A 10230-nucleotide genomic window follows, 5' to 3' on the forward strand; every position below is an offset into this window, starting at 1 on the left:
TCGTGCCGAATCAAGAAAACGAGAGAGAGAGAGAGATCAAACACATAGCTACTGGTACATACCCTCAGCCCCGAGGGTGAACTACTCCCTCCTCGTCGTGGAGAGCGCCGGGATGATGAAGATGGCCACCAGTGAGGGATCCCCCCTCCGGCAGGGTGCCGGAAGAGGGTCCCGATTGGCTTTTGGTGGCTAAAGAGGCTTGCGGCGGCGGAACTCCCGATCTCTTCTGTCCCTGATGGTTTTTAGGGTATATTGATATATATAGGAGGAAGAAACACGTCAGGGGGGCCACGAGGGGCCCATGAGGGTGGAGGGCGCGCCTAGGGGGGTGGGCGCGCCCCCCTGCCTCGTGGCTTCCTCGTTGCTTCCCTTATGTAGACTCCAAGTCTCCTGGATTGCATCCGTTCCAAAAATGACTCTCCCGAAGGTTTCATTCCGTTTGGACTCCGTTTGATATTCCTTTTCTTCGAAACACTGAAATAGGCAAGAAAACAACAATTTGGGCTGGGCCTCCGGTTAATAGGTTAGTCCCAAAATAATATAAAAGTGTATAACATAGCCCAATAACCATTCTAAACAATATATAATATAGCATGAAGCAATCAAAAATTATAGATACGTTGGAGACGTATCACTCTTCTATCCCCAAGCTCCATTGTTGCTCCAAGCTCCATTTTCGCCCGATCTCTCTCCCTAGCCAATCAAACTTGTTGATTCTTTAGGGATTGGTTGAGAAGGCCCCGATCTACACTTTCACCAAGAGAAATTTGATTCCCCCCACTAATCCCTTGCGGATCTTGTTACTCTTGGGTGTTTGAGCACCCTAGACGGTTGAGGTCAACGCGGAGCCATAGTCCATTGTGGTGAAGCTTCGTGGTGTCGTTGGGAGCCTCCAATTAAGTTGTGGAGATTTCCCCAACCTTGTTTGTAAAGGTTCGGTCGTCGCCTCCAAGGGCACCAATAGTGGAATCACGACATCTCGCATTGTGTGAGGGCGTGAGGAGAATACGGTGGCCCTAGTGGCTTCTTGGGGAGCATTGTGCCTCCACACCGCTCCAACGGAGACGTACTTCCCCTCAAAGGGAAGGAACTTAGTCAAGACATCCTCGTCTCCACCGGCTCCACTCTTGGTTATCTCATGCCTTTACTTGTGCAAGTTTTATTATGCTCTATCTCTTGCTTGCTTGTGTGCTTGTTGTTGTTGCATCATATAGGTTGCTCACATAGTTGCATATCTAGACAACCTACTTTGATGCAAAGTTTAAATTGGTAAAGAAAAGCTAAAAATTGTTAGTTGCCTATTCACCCCCCCTCTAGTCAACTATATCGATCCTTTCAATTGGTATTAGAGCCTCGTCTCTTTATTAAGGACTTCACTGTCCGAAGAGTATGGTTGACTCCGTAGACGGTGAGGAGGAACACCCCGGTGTGCTTCCGTCCTCGTCTACGGTCAATGAGGGAACCCCGATCTCACATGAGGAGTTCAATGTGGCTTTGGACACATTGAAAGCCTCCATGACAGCCGAGGTCAAAGGCATGCTTAAGAACTTTCTTGATGGTCTGAAATTATCCACCGCACCGTTGGAAGTGGTCGATCCCACTAACAAGGTGACGGATGCTAACTCCGACAAGGGGGAAGCTACTAGTGAGAAAGTTCCTATTTCTAGTGGTAGAAATGGTAGTGGCATCTTTGCCCATGTGGAACCTCCTCTTACATATGGAGGACCGATTCCTTCCACTCATTTAAATCATGCTGGTTCTCCTCCTAAGATTGTGAAAAATGAGGATTTTGACGCTTGGGTCTATCGGTTCAAGAGTCACTTAAACCATGTTAATACTAATCTTTGGAGAATCATTGAAGAAGGTTTCTATCCACATGACCGAAGCAACTTCACCCCGAGAGAAGCCGCGGATAATCAATTCAATGAGAATGCTCTCTTCATCATCCAAGATGCAATTTCCCCTGAAGATATTGCTCATCTCTGGCCCTTCACCGTGGCCAAGGAAGCATGGCTCCATGTTGTCTCCCTTTATAAGGGAAGCGCAAGCATTCAACGCTCCAACTATGAAGTGGTGCAAGATGAGGCCCATGATTTTGCAATGAAAGAAGATGAAGAACCTCATGAGCTTTACCGGAGATTAACCACTCTCGCGGTCTCACTCTGAGATCATGGGAGCAAGGATACGAATGAGAATTGGATCAAGCGCAAATTCCTCAAGGCCATGATGCCTTACCACAAGGCCATGTCCTCCGTCATTCGTCAAAGGCCGGACTTCCACACCTTGACCTCAAGTGAAGTGTTGGATGAATTTGTGGCTATGAGCATCTTGGACAAAACCGCCGACATTGCGGTGCTACGTTCTCAACGAGCAAAGAAGCCCAACCTTGCCTTGAAGGCCAAGGTTAGTGTGGAAGAAGAGGAAGAAGAGGAGAGCAATCCCGAAGATACAAAGTATGATTATCATGAGCACATGGCTCTTGCTTCAAGGCAATTTTGGAACAAGAAAAACACAAGGTCCAACTTCAACAAGAACAACTCAAGTGGCATGAAGGGCAAGCACCGAGTGAGGACTTGCTATATTTGTGGAAATGTGAGCCACTTTGTTGCGGAATGTCCTTATGAGAAGAGGGAAGACAATGGTGGCAAGCTCATTCAAAAAGACAAGGCCAAGTCCTTCCCCAACAAGAGCAACTTCATCAAGAAGACTCCTCCCAAGGGGTTGGTGGCACAAGAAGAGTACAATGAGGATGATGATGAAGACGGTGAGATGGTTGCCATGGCCTCCATTGCCATTTCGACAAATCCACGGGTGTCCCTCTTAGACTCACCCAATGAGAACATCACCGCCAAGTGCCTCATGGCTAAAGCCACCAACAAGGTAACCCCCAACATCAAAGCCCCCATCATTACTAATCCCTCCTTGACGGATTGCATTGATGAAAATGAGGCGCATAATGAGGAGGGTAATGAATTTGAGTCGTTTATGATTAAGCTCAAGGGAAAATCCAAGAAGCACTTCGTTGCTCTCTTGGAACAACTTGGTGAAGCCAATGACGTGATCGAGGCTCACGAAGAAACCATCTCTAAGATGGAGGGGCATAGTCGTGACTATGCCGATGAGATATCGGATCTCTCTAACGCTCTTGAGGAAGAGCGCGGTCATCGTTTGGCTCTTGAGGAGTCACACAATGATGACCATGCTCGTTTAAAGAAAGATCTTGATGATGCTCTTGTTGTATCTCGTGTGCTAAATTCCGAGAAAGCCAAACTTGGGGTTGATCTTGCTAGAATCAAGGAGGAGTTTGAGATACTTGACAAGGCTCACAAGGCCTTGAAGGGTGCTCATGCTAGCCTTAAAGAGTCTCATGATCAACTCCAAGTGAAGCTAACCAAGGAGAAAGCCACTTTTCCTCATATGGTTTTGATTGACAATGCAAATGCTACTAACCCATGTTGTGAGCATGTGCATCTTGTGGAGGAAAACGCAAAGTTGAAGGAGCAACTTGAGAAAGGCCTTGTGTCTTGCATACAAGGCGAGAAGAACCTCAATTACCTTTTGAGCAATCAAAAGGAAGTTGTGGCCAAGGATGGAATCGGGTTCGCACCCAAGCCCAAGAACAAGAAGAAGAATGACAAGACCAAACTCCCTCCTCCTCTCAAGCAAACTTTTGTGAAGGAGGGAGAGGGTGCTTCTAAGGAGAAGCAGAAGACCAATGTGAAGGGTGGTGGTGTCAAGAAGGGCAATGCCACCCCTTCCAACAAAGCCGGCGACTTTAACCCTTCCTATGTGTTATGACGTGCTAGTGATGGACATGTCTATGCTAAATTTGTTGGTTCTCCTTATGAGTACATTGAATGGTCTATTTGGGTTCCTAAGACCCTTGTTACTAACATCAAAGGACCCATTACAAAATGGGTACCTAAAACCAAGCATTGATCTATTGTAGGTGTTTGCTTCCGGTGGGGGATCATGGTTGCTCGATAGTGGAGCTACTAATCATATGACCGGAAGCAAGGACTTGGTGGTGGACGTGCACAAGCTTCCATCTATGGCCACCAATGTCGAGTGGGGTGATGCCTCGTCTTCTAAGGTATTGGGGCTTGGCAAGGTTGTCATTTCTCATGATCTCACGATCGAGAAAGTCATGCTTGTTGAGTCCCTTGCATACAACTACTTTCCGTTCGTCAACTTGCACTCATGGGCTTTGCCACTTTCTTTGATATTGATTCCGTGGCCCTCTTGTGGAGCAAGACTCTTAAAGTAGCCTTTGTTGGGCATGTCGAGAATGGTCTCTATGTGATTAACTTCTCGGAGCGGCCCACTAATTAAGACCGCGAAATGCCTAATGGCTAAAGTTGATGTGGGATGGCTTTGGCATCGCCGTTTAGCCCATGTCAATATGAGATCTTTGCAAAGTCTTCTCAAGGGGGACCATGTCCGTGGACTAACAAATGTTAGTTTTGCTAAAGATCGTGCTTGCAGTGCTTGTATCGAAGGAAAGCTACATGAGAAGGCTCACCCTCCCACGACTATCATCTACTCGAAGAGGCCTTTGGAGCTCCTTCACATGGATCTCTTTGGGCCTCCATCCTTTGATAGTCTTGGGGGTAGAAAGTATTGCTTGGTGATTGTGGATTATTATTCAAGATACACGTGGGTATATTTCTTCAAGAGGAAGAGCGAGACCCAACAAACCGTCATTGACTTTGCAAATGAAGCTCAACGTCAACACAATGCAAAGATCTTGACAATAAGAAGTGACAACGACACCGAGTTCAAGAACTACACCTTGGATGAGTTTCTTAGTGATGAGGGGATCAAGCATCAATATTCCGCACCATACATCCCTCAACAAAACGGTGTAGCGGAGAGGAAGAACCGTACGTTGATGGATGTGGCAAGGACCATGATGGCGGAGTTCAAGTCTCCATACAACTTTTGGGCTGAAGCCATCAACACCGCTTGTCATGCATCAGATCGGCTCTACCCCCGCAAGGGCTTGAACAAGACTCCATATGAGATACTTACCGGTAACAAGCCCAACCTCAAGTACTTTCGGGTGTTCGGGTGTAAGTGTTTCATTCTCAAGAAAAGTGTTCGTTTGTCTAAATTCAAGGCTAGAGCTCAAGAGGGCATATTTGTTGGTTATGCTACAAACTCTCATGCTTACCGTGTCCTCAATAAGTCCACGGGCCTTATTGAGGAGACTTGTAACGTGAAGTTTGATGAGAATAACGGCTCCCAAGTGGAGCATGTTGGGGAACGTAGTAATTTCAAAAAAATCCTATGCACACGCAAGATCAAGGTGATGCATAGCAATGAGAGGGGAGAGTGATGTCTACATACCCTCGTAGACCGACAACGGAAGCGTTGACACAACGTAGTGGAAGTAGTCGTACGTCTTCACGACCCGACCGATCCAAGTACCGAACGCACGTCATCTCCGAGTTCTGCACATGTTCAACTCGATGACATCCCTCGAGCTCCGATCCAGCCGAGCTTTGAAGAAGAGTCCCGTCAGCACGACGGCGTGATGACGGTGATGATGTTGCTACCGACACAGGGCTTCGCCTAAGCACCGCTACGATAGGTGGATTATGGTGGAGGGAGGCACCGCACACGGCTAAGAGAGATCAACGTGATCAACTTGTGTGTCTAGGGGTGTCCCCCTCCTCCGTATATAAAGGGGGGAGGAGAGGGCCGGCCAGGGAGAGGTGGCGCGCCCAAGGGGGGGAGTCCTACTCCCACCGGGAGTAGGACTCCTCCTTTTCCTATTTGGAGAGGGAGAGGGAAGGAAGAGGAAGGAGGGAGGGAGGAAGGAAAGGGGGGCCGACCCCCTCCCAATTTGGATTGGGCTTGGGGGGGGGGCGCCCCCTCCCTTGCTCCTTTCCCCTCCTTTCCACTAAAGCCCATTAAGGCCCATATACCTCCCGGGGGGTTCCGATAACCTCCCGGTACTCCGGTATTGTCCCGATCTCACCCGGAACCTTTCCGGTGTCCAAATATAGTCGTCCAATATATCGATCTTTATGTCTCGACCATTTCGAGACTCCTCGTCATGTCCAAGATCACATCCGGGACTTCGAACTACCTTCGGTACATCAAAACACAAAAACTCATAATACGATCGTCACCGAACATTAAGCGTGCGGACCCTACGGGTTCGAGAACTATGTAGACATGACCGAGCCACATCTCCGGTCAATAACCAATAGCGGAACATGGATGTTCATATTGGCTCCCACATATTCTACGAAGATCTTTATCGATCAAACCGCATAACAACATACGTTGTTCCCTTTGTCATCGGTATGTTACTTGCCCGAGATTCGATCGTTGGTATCTCAATACCTAGTTCAATCTCGTTACCGGCAAGTCTCTTTACTCGTTCCGTAATACATCATCCCGCAACTAACTCATTAGTTACAATGCTTGCAAGGCTTATAGTGATTTGTATTACCGAGTGGGCCCAGAGATACCTCTCCAACAATCGGAGTGACAAAACCTAATCTCGAAATACGCCAACCCAACAAGTACCTTCAGAGACACCTGTAGAGCACCTTTATAATCACCCAGTTACATTGTGACGTTTGGTAGCACACAAAGTGTTCCTCCGGTAAAAGGGAGCTGCATAATCTCATAGTTACAGGAACATGTATAAGTCATGAAGAAAGCAATAGCAGAATACTAAAATGATCAAGTGCTAAGCTAACGGAATGGGTCATGTCAATCACATCATTCTCCTAATGATGTGATCCCGTTAATCAAATGACAACTCATGTCTATGGTTAGGAAACATAACCATCTTTGATCAACGAGCTAGTCTAGTAGAGGCATACTAGTGACACTCTGTTTTGTCTATGTATTCACACAAGTATTATGTTTTCGGTTAATACAATTCTAGCATGAATAATAAAAATTTATGATGATATAAGGAAATAAATAATAACTTTATTATTGCCTCTAGGGCATATTTCCTTCAGTCTCCCACTTGCACTAGAGTCAATAATCTAGATTACACAGTAATGATTCTAACACCCATGGAGCCTTGGTGTTGATCATGTTTTGCTCGTGGAAGAGGCTTAGTCAACGGGTCTGCAACATTCAGATCCGTATGTATCTTGCAAATCTTTATGTCTCCCACCTGGAATTGATCCCTGATGGAGTTGAAGCGTCTCTTGATGTGCTTGGTTCTCTTGTGAAATCTGGATTCCTTTGCCTAGGCAATTGCACCAGTATTGTCACAAAAGATTTTCATTGGACCCGATGCACTAGGTATGACACCTAGATCGGATATGAACTCCTTCATCCAGACTCCTTCATTTGCTGCTTTCGAAGCAGCTATGTACTCCGCTTCACACGTAAATCCCGCCACGACGCTTTGTTTAGAACTTGTCCAACTGACAGCTCCACTGTTCAATATAAACACGTATCTGGTTTGCGATTTAGAATCGTCCGGATCAGTGTCAAAGCTTGCATCGACGTAACCATTTACAACCAGCTCTTTGTTACCTCCATAAACGAGAAACATATCCTTCGACCTTTTCAGGTATTTCAGGATGTTCTTGACCGCTGTCCAGTGATCCACTCCTGGATTACTTTGGTACCTCCCTGCTAAACTAATAGCAAGGCACACATCAGGTCTGGTACACAGCATTGCATACATGATAGAGCCTATGGCTGAAGCATAGGGAACATCTTTCATCTTCTCTCTATCTTCTGCAGTGGTCGGGCATTGAGTCTTACTCAACTTCACACCTTGTAACACAGGCAAGAACACTTTCTTTGCTTGATCCATTTTGAACTTCTTCAAAACTTTGTCAAGGTATGTGCTTTGTGAAAGTCCAATTAAGCGTCTTGATCTATCTCTATAGATCTTGATGCCCAATATATAAGCAGCTTCACTGAGGTCTTTCATTGAAAAACTCTTGTTCAAATATCCCTTTATGCTATCCAGAAATTCTATATCATTTCCAATCAACAATATGCCATCCACATATAATATCAGAAATGCTACAGAGCTCCCACTCACTTTCTTGTAAATACAGGCTTCTCCAAAAGTTTGTATAAAACCATATGCTTTGATCACACTATCAAAACGTTTATTCCAACTCCGAGAGGCTTGCACCAGTCCATAAATGGATCGCTGGAGCTTGCACACTTTGTTAGCTCCCTTTGGATCGACAAAACCTTCCGGTTGCATCATATACAACTCTTCTTCCAGAAATCCATTCAGGAATGCAGTTTTGACATCCATTTGCCAAATTTCATAATCATAAAATGCAGCAATTGCTAACATGATTCGGATAGACTTAAGCATCGCTATGGGTGAGAAAGTCTCATCGTAGTCAATCCCTTGAACTTGTCGAAAAGCTTTTGCAACAAGTCGAGCTTTATAGACAGTAACATTACCGTCAGCGTCAGTCTTCTTCTTGAAGATCCATTTATTCTCAATTGCTTGCCGATCATCGGGCAAGTCAACCAAAGTCCACACTTTGTTCTCATACATGGATCCCATCTCAGATTTCATGGCCTCAAGCCATTTTGCGGAATCTGGGCTCACCATCGCTTCTTCATAGTTCGTAGGTTCGTCATGGTCTAGTAACATAACCTCCAGAACAAGATTACCATACCACTCTGGTGCGGATCTTACTCTGGTTGACCTACGAGGTACAGTAACAACTTGGTCTGAAGTTTCATGATCATCATCATTAACTTCCTCACTAATTGGTGTAGACGTCACATGAACCGGTTTCTGTGATGAACTACCTTCCAATAGGGGAGCAGGTACAGTTACCTCATCAAGTTCTACTTTCCTCCCACTCACTTCTTTAGAGAGAAACTCCTTCTCTAGAAAGGATCCATTCTTGGCAACGAATGTCTTGCCTTCGGATCTGTGATAGAAGGTGTACCCAACAGTCTCCTTTGGGTATCCTATGAAGACAAATTTCTCTGATTTGGGTTCGAGCTTATCAGGTTGAAGCTTTTTCACATAAGCATCGCAGCCCCAAACTTTAAGAAACGACAACTTTGGTTTCTTGCCAAACCATAGTTCATAAGGCGTCGTCTCAACGGATTTTGATGGTGTCCTATTTAACGTGAATGCATCCGCCTCTAAAGCATAACCCCAAAACGATAGCGGTAAATCAGTAAGAGACATCATAGATCGCATCATATCTAGTAAAGTACGATTACGACGTTCGGACACACCATTACGCTGTGGTGTTCCGGGTGGCATGAGTTGCGAAACTATTCCGCATTGTTTCAAATGTAGACCAAACTCGTAACTCAAATATTCTCCTCCATGATCAGATTGTAGAGACTTTATTTTCTTGTTACGATGATTTTCCACTTCACTCTGAAATTCTTTGAACTTTTCAAATGTTTCAGACTTATGTTTCATTAAGTAGATATACCCATATCTGCTTAAATCATCTGTGAAGGTGAGAAAATAACGATACCCACCGCGAGCCTCAATATTCATTGGACCACATACATCAGTATGTATGATTTCCAATAAATCAGTTGCTCGCTCCATAGTTCCAGAGAACGGCGTTTTATTCATCTTGCCCTTGAGGCATGGTTCGCAAGTACCAAGTGATTCATAATCAAGTGATTCCAAAAGTCCATCGGTATGGAGTTTCTTCATGCGCTTTACACCAATATGACCCAAACGGCAGTGCCACAAATAAGTTGCACTATCATTATCAACTCTGCATCTTTTGGCTTCAACATTATGAATATGTGTATCACTACTATCAAGATTCAATAAAAATAGACCACTCTTCAAGGCTGCATGACCATAAAAGATATTACTCATATAAATAGAACAACAATTATTCTCAGATTTAAATGAATAACCGTCTCGCATCAAACAAGATCCAGATATAATGTTCATGCTTAACGCTGGCACCAAATAACAATTATTTAGGTCTAAAAGTAATCCCGAAGGTAGATGTAGAGGTAGCGTGCCGACGGCGATCACATCAACTTTGGAACAATTTCCCACGCGCATCGTCACCTCATCCTTAGCCAGTCTTTGCTTAACCCGTAGTCCCTGTTTCGAGTTGCAAATATTAGCAACAGAACCAGTATCAAATACCCAGGTGCTACTGCGAGCTCTAGTAAGGTACACATCAATAGCATGTATATCACATATACCTTTGTTCACCTTGCCATCCTTCTTATCCGCCAAATACTTGGGGAAGTTCCGCTTCCAGTGACCAG

Source organism: Triticum aestivum, chromosome 4D (assembly GCF_018294505.1).
Source record: "Triticum aestivum cultivar Chinese Spring chromosome 4D, IWGSC CS RefSeq v2.1, whole genome shotgun sequence".
NCBI lineage: Eukaryota > Viridiplantae > Streptophyta > Magnoliopsida > Poales > Poaceae > Triticum > Triticum aestivum.